Source organism: Pogona vitticeps, chromosome 3, assembly GCF_051106095.1.
Source record: "Pogona vitticeps strain Pit_001003342236 chromosome 3, PviZW2.1, whole genome shotgun sequence".
Taxonomy (NCBI): domain Eukaryota; kingdom Metazoa; phylum Chordata; class Lepidosauria; order Squamata; family Agamidae; genus Pogona; species Pogona vitticeps.
In genome coordinates this window covers 98006800-98018985 of record NC_135785.1, presented here as the reverse complement: position 1 = coordinate 98018985, position 12186 = coordinate 98006800, and the positions used below count along the sequence as shown (strand labels likewise).

At 39.0% G+C, this 12186-nt stretch overlaps 1 protein-coding gene across 3 annotated transcripts in view; it reads left to right on the top strand.

Annotated features, from left to right (window-relative positions):
- Positions 1 to 12186, top strand: part of ARID5B (AT-rich interaction domain 5B) — a 244060-nt gene that overhangs the window by 131835 nt on the left and 100039 nt on the right. The window lies entirely within an intron of this gene.

The window sequence follows — 12186 nt, the reverse complement described above, 5'->3', positions numbered from 1 at the left end:
CTGGGCAAGAAGAGTAAAAAGACCAGAACTTTTTTATATATATCAAAAGCAGCCTCCTCCAAAAACAAAAGTAAAAAAGCAAAAAATAATTTCATTTCAAATCGTGAGTTTCGTACAAAACAAAAAAGTACATCCCTCACAGATTTTTTTTTAAATATGGCGTCCTAGTATTTGTAGACTCATAGGTTTAAATACTGTCTTTTAATGATGTAAGCCTTCTTGAGTCCTTAAGGGAAAAGGTGGAGTAAAAATATTTTAAATAAATAAGTAAATAATAGTACCTGGAGCTCTCCATTTTGGGGTTTCCAGGTGGGGGAGAAACACTGATGATGGTCTGTATCCATAGAGATCTGTGCCAAGGTGTTCAAGCCAGAGGTGTTAGACCACCCAAGACAAGAATAGCAGATCTCCTTTGCTTCTATTAAGAAGCCTATTCTAACCCCTACCACTCTGGGTATGATGCCTAGCATTGCTCACCTGTATTTTACCTTAGCTGCTGAAGGTCACCCAATATCTTGCTATTAGACCCAATCACAGGAGACTGTTTTACTCAATGAGACTTGCAAAACATGACACACTTGTGTACTGGATCTACTCTGGTTGGGTCTCAAAATGGCATTTAGCCATCCCCAAGCCCTGCCACCTTATTTAATTTCATTTCTTTTTAATGTTCTCTTAAAATTCTGCTGGCTTTCTTGTGTAGCCTTCTGCTGCATCTCAAATATCCCAAGGCCAGAACACTTTAGCATTTTCTTTTTCTTTCTTTCTTTTTCTTTAAACAATACGGCATGGAAGTTTAAAGCATTTGTACTTGCATAAATTCTAAGGCTTCTTCAAATGTAGCTTTACTATGGCATCTTTGGCAATCTGAAAAATATGCAAATCTGCAGAATTCAGGATAGAGTGTCTTTTCTAAATATTGCAGTTCTTAACTTTCAGAAAACAAAACAAGTCAGAGCCACAGGGATGGATGATTAAGGAATCATAATAGCACTTTATGCTACATTTATATGTATATGTGTGTGTGCGCACGCACGTAGAAATTCTTGCCTAGCGTAGTTAGCATAAATCTGAAGTGTTTTTAAATGACAAATCTGGAAATGTTTTGAATTCTTGGTCAAGCTTTTTTCTTATTTTGTTAATCCAGCTGTGGAATAAGCTATTAATTATCCCCAGATGTTACATATAATGGTTGGTTTTCAGTTGTGAAATAATGCATGTAAGTTGCTTTTTAAAAAAATACCACACAACAATGATAGACTCTAGTATGTTCAGGAGTACCATTTAGAATAACAATTTGAAGACAGAACCAGCTTATAAGCCTCACATAATTGTTTTTGTTAAATGGTGTCTTCATTCTCAACATTTTTAGCTTTAATTGCTTCCCGCTTCTCATAATCTCCAAATATATACAGTATTTGCACATTTTTACATTCTGTCATTCATGGTAATGTGTAAAATAGTTGCTTTCTCTAAGCATAAAAATCACAGATAATGGGGTCACAGTGTGCCTCTTCTTCTTGCAACGCTGCTATAATTTAATCCACATTCATGTTGTTGTCCTGAATTGACACTAGTTATGCTGATGGTAGGATGCATCCCTGCAGTAACACTTCCAACACAAATACAAACATGTAGTAATTTGTTTGGGCTTTATGTTTGGTAGTTTCTTATAATGCAAGTAGAATGTTGAGAATGGTCTGATTCCTGTATATATATATACTGCTAGTGCATGTAACAAAAACATATATGTATATGTATATGTATATATATGTGTGTGTGTGTATATATATATATATATATATATATATATATATATATATATATATAGTTTTTGTTAAATTGAGTCTCTATTCTCAACATTTTTAGCTTTAATTGCTTCCCGCTTCTCATATATCGTGTTCTATATATAGAACACTCATAGCTATTAGGTTTAAATATTGTCTTTTAATGATGTAAGCCATCTTGAGTCCTTAAGGAAAAAGGTGGAGTAAAAATATTTTAAATAAATAAGTAAATAATAGTACCTGGAGCTCTCCATTTTGGGGTCTCCAGGTGGGGGGAATACAACTATAGTGTGTGTGTGTGTGTGTGTGTGTATGTGTGTGTGTGTGTGTGTGTGTGTGTATCTATATCTATATATTTATTCCTGGTAATTATATTTCTCTTAACTGTTATGTGGCTTCAGTTTTTGTCTGTTGTTAGCTTTATCAGCTGTCTAAGCACCCCTGAGGATTTTTACTGAAGAGAGTATCTTTTCTTGAGGAAGTTTGAGATACAATGCGCTATAAGTACTGAGTCTATAGCTAGAAGGTATGCATTCGTTCTCAGGGATGACTGGGTATGATTACTAGATGGACATGACTATCCTTGATTGCAGCTGTAGCATGTAACATGTTGTCAAGTAGGGTTGGCCCCACCATTAGAAAAGAGGAAGTGGTCACTTTAGGCGCTAGCAAGAGGGATCGGTGAGGTACTGGATATACTGTGTGGCCTTCCCTGTGTCCTGTAAGCTGATCTGCTGCCCTCTGTGTGGTGGAGGATGCTGTACTGCCATCAGTGTTCAAGAAAGGTTCACTTCCAGTCCATTTGGCTTTTGGGCATGGAATGGCAGAGGATGCCTTCTTTTTCTTTTCTTCCTCAGGCAGCAAAATATATTAGTCTGGCCTTCTTGTGGAGAGGTCTTTGGAAGCGTGACCTCCAAATTAGTTCTGCCATTTCCAGAAGGCTGGCAGTGCAGGAAAAGCAGGAACACTTCATGTCAGGTGACAGAACAACGTGGTTGCTGCTGCCACACATTGGTTCACTGTGGTTGGTCCTACATTCTGGTGATCGCCACATGGTTGTTGAAACATGTGTTCTGTCTCTTATACGACATTTTGTCTCAGTTCTTTACTTCCAAAGTAACAATAGTGACTCCTCAAACCAAAACGCTGCTGTCCACACGATCAAACTGAATACTTAAAAAGATATGATGCGCACCTGTTGTATTAGGCCAGTGGTTACCAGCTCTGGGTCCCCAGATGTTATTGGGCTGCAACCAGAAGCATTCACTGCTAGCTCTGCCGACCAGGATTTCTGGGAGTTGTAGTCCAAAAACATCTGGGGACCCAAGGTTGGGAATCACTGGATTAGACTAATGCATTTCCATCCGGAGTTTGGGAAAGTTACTTTGTTGGAATACAACTCCCACACTTGGGGAGCAAGAGACCAAAATTTAAACTTTTGGTCTCTTGCTTCCCAAGTGTGGGGAAGCTTTTCTCTTCCTCTAGCACAAACAGATGAGCACTTGCCAATCTAAGGCATATGTGAGGCCTGGAACGTTGCATAGTCCTGAAGCTGTGCAAAACCTGCTCTTGAAGCTGTAACTGCAGGAACATTTGGAGCCTCTAGGCCTTGTGTAAAATACCTGATCAAGGTGTACCTGAGTTCAGAGGAGGAACTAGAGCACCAAGGAGCCATTGGCATAATAAAACAGATATATTTGTAGATTGTAATTTTGAAAGGTTCTCTTAATTATAAATAATAATCATCAGTAAGAAACATAAAGGCTGAGGAAGGGAGCTTGAAAACCTGGCAGGGATGCACATAGAAAGTTAAAATGTCAGAACAGAATATTATTATATTAAATAATGATCACAATGATGAAAATATCTTGTAGTTGTGTTCTTGAATGTGTGTGGAAGGGATTCTGTTTAAACTTCACTATCCAGAGTAACAAGTGCAACACAGAATGCCTTAACTCTGCCCCTTTACAATGAAAGCAAACTATTGCAAGAGAGCACTACAAAATCATCATGACTTTTTTTTTCCTCCTAAAAATAATACACAGGAAATATGTGGCAGAGCTGTTTGAAGCCCAGATCTCCTTGAGCTCTGTTCTAGTTCTTTAGTCACAGGAACCCATCTGTTATCTCATATGCAAAACTCTTGCTGTGGTTGCAAAGTTTCCCACTGCACGAGATTGGAACAGTTCTGAACAGTGTGAAATTGGAAAGAGGCAGTAAGTGCTGGGCTGTGGATGTCTCACACAGGAGAGGACTATCTGTACCTCCAAGCATGGAAGAGTTACTTTTATCGACTACAATTCATACAACTCCCCAATTAGCATGGCCACTGGCTGGGAACATCTGGGAGTTTTTGTACAAAACGTAACCTTTCCAGACTCTGCCATGCCCCTGCATTTGGATCCGTGGTTTTGTAGTTTCCGTTTTTTCAATGTAAACCTATGTTAATTACAAATAACTGGTTGTTTATTTCTTAGTAGTTCCTTCTGAGCTCTGTGTATTCCCTTTCTTCACCTCAAGAGAGCTTTGCACCCTGGATACAGCCCATAGCACAGTAAAGGGTTGTTGTAAGCCCACCCTGTTGCTGAATGGGGACCCTTAGAGCTCTATTACAAAGTCCTGCCTTTATGGCACCATTGTGCCTCCAACCCTGAAGTTCTTTGTTTGATCTCACAAGGAAATGAACACATTTCATGTTTGGTGGCACACTGATCAGTTATTCAAGTTTAATCTTGAAATATGTCCGCATTGCAAAGCTTCAGCAAAAGCACCTTTTAGATGTTCTGTAGGGAAAGGAAAAGTTCATTTCTGAACAACCTAAACTCACCAAACTTTAATTAACTTAGGCCTTGAAATAATTTAAACATTTTCTGCAGAGTTTTGAGAATCATAGTCCCATGTAGCTTCTCTACCCTCATGGGGTGGGGCTATCAGATCATCTTGTGAGAGACGTGAAGCGGTCTTTGAAATAAATTAACCAGTATTCATGGCTTCTCCAACATACAGATACCATGGCAGGAAGTTTCTGTGTGGCTCTTAGCTGTTCCACTCATGGAGGATGGGGAACAAGGATTGTGTCCCCATGGGACATGTTAACCTCTTCTGCCTAGGGCACTACAGTTTAGGACCAGATATAATAATAACAGTTATGTACTGTCTACTTGATTCCAATTTCCGACTTGCGCCAGTCCTTCCCAGGGTTGTCTCTGTATAAAGTATTCAGAAATTATTTACTGTTCTCCTCTTCTGTTGCCTAAAGTTGCACAGGCTGGCCCTTTCCCTAGAAGGCATAGCCAGGAATCAAACTCACGGCTGTCCAACCAGGATAGGGTCACATGTACAGTACGCCAAAGGAAAGAGATCTAGGGCCCTTTTCCAGTACTTGCTGTTATATGTTGGAGGATTCTGCTGAGGTAAACTTTGTGATCTGAGCCAAACCTACCTTTTGCCTTTCTCTTTAATTGGCCAAAATGGACAATTGCCATAGTGATTGGGAGAAAATTAGGATTGTGATCCTAACACATCTGGAAGGACCCCAAAGGTAGAGATGGCTTTTTAAAATCATCTGTTACGTGTGATCTCTTTCAGCATTATCTTTGTTTATGTCTAATGCCAAAATTGTGCCCTTTCTCTCTAGATTACCCTGCATGTGTTTTGCCCTGGAGCTTTTGAAGGGCTTTTTGTATTTTTGTGTTGGAAAGAGCTTTCAATCACACAATAAAATTTTACATGGTTACAATCCCTCAGGTCTTCATACTGTGAGATCAGTAATTATTGTGAACAGAAGAGAACAACTTGGTGTCTTTATTTTTTAAAAAAATCCAGTGTAAGTGCCAACATTCCTAAAGTGAACACAATGGAAAAGAGAAGCGGTTTATGTCAGAATATGGTCTCATTCTTCAGATTAAGCCTACTTAAGAAGAAGAAAAACACAAAAAGTGGGGGAGACAACAACGTAATATTTTCCAATGACTGTTTATCATGAATTACGTCAGCTTTCATTTAAATTGCTATTATTCCTCCTTAATGCTTCTTGGTGCCTGAATAATTTACAGCACTGGCAGCTCTGAGGCTATGAAATAACTCTTCACAGCCCCCATACAAGAGTAAAGAACACAGTTTTTTCTTTTCCCCCTTGTTAATTATTCTGGGACACCTTTAATTTTGAAAAACAAAACAAAGCAAAATGGCATAACACATTGTTGAGGTATTTATGGCTAAATCTACTTTTACACAGCTCCATTTTGCTTCTGGCTAGTTCTTAACTAAAGCAGCCATTTGTGGTTATTATGCTTTGGGAGATATTATGTCAGGACTGGTTTAAGAGTATTATTATGTATCACATGACATGCAGTACATGTCAGCACTTGAGGCTCTCCTCCAGTGAAAGCCAATGTAATTTTAGCTAATGCTCTTTCAGGAACAGACCCATTTGTAAGCTTACCTGAATTCATTGGAAGCTGTATTCTGTTCCTTCCAGAGAACCATTTGGCTATTATCAGTTGAAGTGGAGCTGAAAGTCTCCATGTTATTCATCATTACTTTTAATCCAGCCAGACTAATGAGGCAAAAGACTGAAATCCTTAGCATATCTGCTAAAGGAGTGAGTCCTCCCACACACTACCAAGCAAACACATTTTGGATCGGGTGCAAAACTAAAGGCAAAAATTAGAAGAAGCCCCTAACATGTCCAGAAAGGTGAGGGTAGGAATACAGTACTCTGGGAACAGGCTGATTCACTGGAAAAAGATGTGAATCAACTCATTCCTGCAGCGGATCAAATAGCAGGATAAATTGCCCCTCTGATCGCATCCTAAGTAATATGTTTACAGAATTTAATTGATAATCAAGGACAGTGGGTGTAGCCCACTGAAGAATGGTAAGGGTGGAAATCATCATCCTGCAAATACCTGATTCAGATTTCACCTCAGTGAGTTTGAGCAATCCTCTTTTTTCTTCCCCCACCACCTTTCTCTGCTTTCTCTCAATGCCAGTCACGCCCCCATTCTGCAGTGTATGATAATAATAATATTCACTGACCTAACTGGGATGTAATAAAGGGTTAATGAGGTAATAATGCATATGAAACAGTCTGAAAACTCAGTGTGAGATAGTGGCTAGAGGGCTGGGATGGGGCTTGGGAAGTCCGGGTTCAAGTCCCCACAGAGCTATGAAAGTTATTGGATAACTTTGAGATAATTAATAGCTCTCTTAGCGTGACCTACCTCGAAGGATTGCTGGGAGGGTAAAATGGGCAGAAGGCATATTGAGCTCTTTGGAGGAACAATGGGATAGAAACCTTACTAGTATTAACTAATCTGCAAGGCTGAGTGTTAAAGACTAATTTTCTGAGGCTGTTTCTGTTCGGGGATGCATCATTCCACAAGGAAAACTTTTTTAAAAAGAGATGGTCCTTCTATTTAGCAGCGGGTGAAAGCTTTTATTATTGGATTAAAATCATCTAAGCATATTTTCTGGGGCTTTTTGCTTTGAAGCAAGAGAGGAAGCACATAGGGTGTGCTAGAAAGTTGAACAAAGAACAATCAATCAGTCAGTCAGTCAATCAGTCAATCAAACAAACAAACAATAAATAAAAACAACCCCACATTCAGTGACTCATGCAAACATTACTTAATTATTTTCCCTTTAACACACAATTAGTTAATTACTCTTAGCCAAAATAATTTGCATGCATCTTGTGCATGCCCCCCAATCTTTGTCAGAACAACATTAAACTGATCAAAGCTTAGATTTATTTCTTGTTAGGTAACATTTAACCCCTTGTTGCTGCTTGGCTGAGTAGAGAGTGACTGTTGATTGCGCAAGGAGAGTCTACTGGGGATGGTGGTTGGAAACCATGTTCTTTGTCTTCCGAAATGGTGAAAGAGTCCAGTAATACATTACTAATTTAAAAGAGTGTGTGCGCGCATGTGTGATATGCGCATTTTATGTATTACTTAGATGAAATGCAACAAGACCAATACATGAATATTATGGAACATGTATAAATTTACATGGATCATGTAGGTTGTTTTTTGTTTTTGTTTTTTAAAGGAGACAGCACGGCTGAGTGCCTTGGGAAAGAGTCTGCAAACCAGATTCCAGGTTTTTTAATTAAAAGCATTTCACAAGCCATTGCAAATGAAAAGAAAACCTTGCATTATAAAATGTAGCGAAACTCTCTTTTTTTCCCTCCCTCTTGGGTTAATGAGTGAATATTAGGTATTTATAAAGTAGATAAAAGAGGGTGAGGCGAGAGAAGGATCTGAAGTTTTATGGAATGATTTTAATAAAGATTGCAATTAGTTGTGAAAGCGGCCAAAGTATCATTTGCAGGAGCCCTCATTTTGGCATGGTTTCAAATATTTCCAGTCCTGTTTGTCTATCACCAAAATAGAAGGCCAAACCAAATGTTGCAGTGGAGACACATGGACAAATCTCCTTCTGTTTCTAAAAAGCAATTGTGATAGACTGTCCCCAAACTGTTTTTCTGCGTATGGGTAGGAAAAAGATATTGAAACCTCATGCATTCACCCATTCACCTACTCATGGACAATTCAAAAAGCAACTGGAAAGGGGTCATTTCGAGTAAACAAACAACAGGACATGAAAAGATAAAACAAGCCCCTTCCCACACTCTACTGCTTCAGAAAGCAGCTTCCAATGTAACTTTTCAGTGAAAACAAACCATGCAGAACTTAGACATCCAGAACTATTGGACTGACATATGACTCCAGGAGCTGGGGTATTCTGAGAGTAAAAAAGTGAAGACATTAGAGTATTGCGTCTACATGTCCTTGTGATGTTCAGACTTGGCTTTACAGTGTGTATGAATTAGCAGTTGCGGACACAGCTGAAATCCTGTGTTTCTTGTGAAAATCTGTGTGCACATGAAAACTGGAACATGATGATGTAAACTTTTAATTTTAATGCTCTTTGTTCTTCTTGCTGATGTATAGCTGTTGGAGGTCATGAACAAAAAAATGGTGAATGTGAGCTATCAGTACTCCAGGCAGACAGTAGTTGGGTTCCCCCCCCCCCCTTGGAGAGTTGAAGGCAATTTGAAGGAAAGATCATTGCTGTTCACTTTTAACCCATTTTGCGGAACAGCTTTGGCAGGATTGGGTATTGTTTCAAAAACCTGCATACCTGTTGGAGCAGAAACAAAAACGGGGACAAAAGAAAGGGCAATGCCTCTGTTAAAACATGTTCAACTTCCTGGAAAACTTTGGTCTGCCTCATCTCTTTTACATCCTGGAGGTGGGTTGTAAAACAAACTAGTTTCGACGCTAATTGAACACTGTGTATAGTTAAATATAGTCATTCAAAATAGTTTTTTCACTACAGATGTTACGCCATTTTAGAACTTTAGACTAAATAATGTCAGCTCTTGTTTGCTTTCTTAGTATGTTATTCATTTATTGGGAAATTTAAAATGTAAAACATCTGGAAAAAGGCTTCATGCTCGCAAAGCAATCTTGGAAATGTGTACATTTCAGACTTTCTTGTTAATGGCTGTTTAGAAGGAAGAAATGGGCCTGGGTATTGCAGTCTGTAATGCTCTGTAAATGTTCTCTAGCAAGCCTAAGAGGATGGAACATGAAATCAGAAAAGAGAGTGATTTGGGAAATCCTACTCAAGTTTATTAAGATCTTTACTCTGCAGACCAAGTGGTCTCTTGACTTAAAGAATGTATAACTCATAAAAATACTTTCTGAGTTTCCTCTGCACTATTTCAAAAGCTCTGAAGTAACAAACACTGTTCCATTCCTGCTGCAGTCTGAATAATGATTGTGTCAAAATAAAAGGGTTAATTTATCTCATACTTTCAGTGCATGAGTTACAGGAACCGTACGAAACCAATCATGTAGAAATAATTGACTTCCATTGGAAGTGCTGGAGTACTGCCATTTTAATAGCTCCTCAGTTGTGTTCAACAATTAGTCCATACGTTTTATGACTGGGCCTTCAAGGATCTGGCACACTCAGCAGAAATTGGGGCAATTTGGGACATGATGCAGCACAGTGACAATATGGGTAGTGGTGGAGAGGAATAACAAACAGTTGTTTTCACCTCTCTTTTTCATGCTGAGGTTTCTTTTCTTTTAAGCCTGCAACTTTAAAACACATTTATTAAGAAGTATTCCCATTGAACTTACTGGGAATTACTTCTGAGTATTTTACACCTAGAAAACCCCGGAAAGGATTTCCATAAGTTAAAATTAATTTGGTGGTGCATAATAATAATAATAATTAGTTGTTGTAGAACAGGAGAGCTGGCATAGCTCAGTGGCATTGGTGTGTCTGGTTGTGGGCCCAAAGGCTAAAAGTTCGAGTCCTCACTGTGCTTTCTGGGAGAGGGGCCAGCTGTGATCACTTGGACTGTGTATGGCTGATGGGTTATGTGTCTTCTCACCTGTGCAGCCGTGGCAAACTTAATGGGCCCAGAACATTACCAGAAGAAGAAACGGATGAATCACCTTTGAGTACTTTATATCTAGAAACACCTTGGGGAATCAGGATAAAATAGAATTAATCTGGCAGCACATAATTAGTAGTAATAATAAAGTAGGATAGCATTTGGGGTGAGAAATACAGTTAGATCTAGATCAAAACAGAGGACATGGCAGCACTTTAAACGAAGATAAGGGACAAAATAAAGGTTAATCTGGAATTAAAGCATCTCAAAGAGAGGGCTGGGCAGCTCCTCTGCTTGAAGGCCTCCAACAAGACAGGAACTCCCCATGAGTTAACTGGGCATGTGAGAGAGGAAAAATATGTGAGCCTCTCCATTCTCACTGGAGTTTGTGCCCCAATGGGCAGATTCTCATGATATTCCAAGCCATGAGCCATGTTCCTATGATTCCGTAGCTTACTGTTCAAACATGAACCTATTGTGCTTAGACAGTGGATTCTCCTACTGTGTGTGAACAGGCTTTCATTTGCACTGCTGCATGTTTGTGTAGATTAGTTTTAAATGAACATGGCTCAAAGTAAATGGCTTAAGGATGCCTGTCCACATTTCTGTACCATGTGGAATGTTGAAATAAATGACTTGGACTCAAGACAGTCATGGAGCATATTGGCATTTGGCTGACTGATAGTTCCACTGACGGGAGGGGGAACCATGCTCTGAAGAGCCTACTCTCTCTCTTTTTTGAAAGCGGTGGCAGAATACACACAAGTATTTTTTGGGGGGGGAAACCCAACCTCCACATACCTAGTTCTTTGTCACAATTGTATTGGCAACTAATGAGCATTTATATTACATATTCAGCTTTCCATGGATAGAAGGACCACAGAGATTCCTTCCTTCCTCCCTCCTTCCTTCTGTATGATGGAAGTGGCAGACAAACAAGAAGTGGAGGTTCCTCTGCCCTACTAAAAAGACAGGTTGCATTGTAGGGTTTTCACACTGGCCATGGCAAGTACTTGACATTTTGTGTGCGGCATGCTCCCTAATGAAATGTGAATTGTTCACATATGGAAGTTGACTGCTACATCAAGTGATACCTTCCAGGTAGGGCACCCCAAATAGCAGTAGAGGGTTGAACTTTTATGTCATTATAGTTCTAATGTTTTTCATTGGTCACTTTGCATGTGCAGCGCCAGTAATCAAACATATGGAAAATAAAATCACATGAGAACCAACATGAAGTGTTGTTGTATTAATTCTTCATGCTTACATAGTTCTTTGCGTAGGGCTACCGTGTTTCCCTGAAAATAAGTCAGGGTCTTATATTAATTTTTGTTCCAAAAATGCATTAGGGCTTATTTTCAGGGATGTTTTATTTTACAGTCATGTCATCTTCTGGTTGCTGCACAATGGTGGAGGGCGGGGTTTCACTTAACTGCGGCTTATTTGAGGGGGTAGGACTTATATTACAAGCATGCTGAAAAATCATACTAGGGCTTATTTTCAGGGAAACAGGGTATGTCTATGCCAGTTGTCAGAAGAATCAGAGAATTGGTTCAGCTTCCATTCTCTGTTAGCTGTGCCCCATTTTGCCATGATGATTTAGGCTGGAACATGTATAGTTAAATGTGTTTGTACATTTAGGAGCTTTAAAGTTCTAGTATATTTTTGGAAGCATTGTTAGGTTGTTAAGTTCACCCAAATGCTTTGTACATTAGCCTCATTATAGACAGTGAGAAACACTCTTATTTTGTTCTTTGGGTTGAGTCAAAGCTGGAAAATGTTACTTGATTATACATTTTAGAATAAGTTGACTGAAGTATGTTGACTAATACAAGCTAAAAAAAATTTCTACCCCATCTCTCTTTTGATTCACATGAATCTTTTGTATAATAATCATAATGATGGTATTAATTTTAAATATGTGTATTAGCAACTAATGCATAACAGAGGAGAAGGAGCTTCTGGATTTTAGGATGTCAG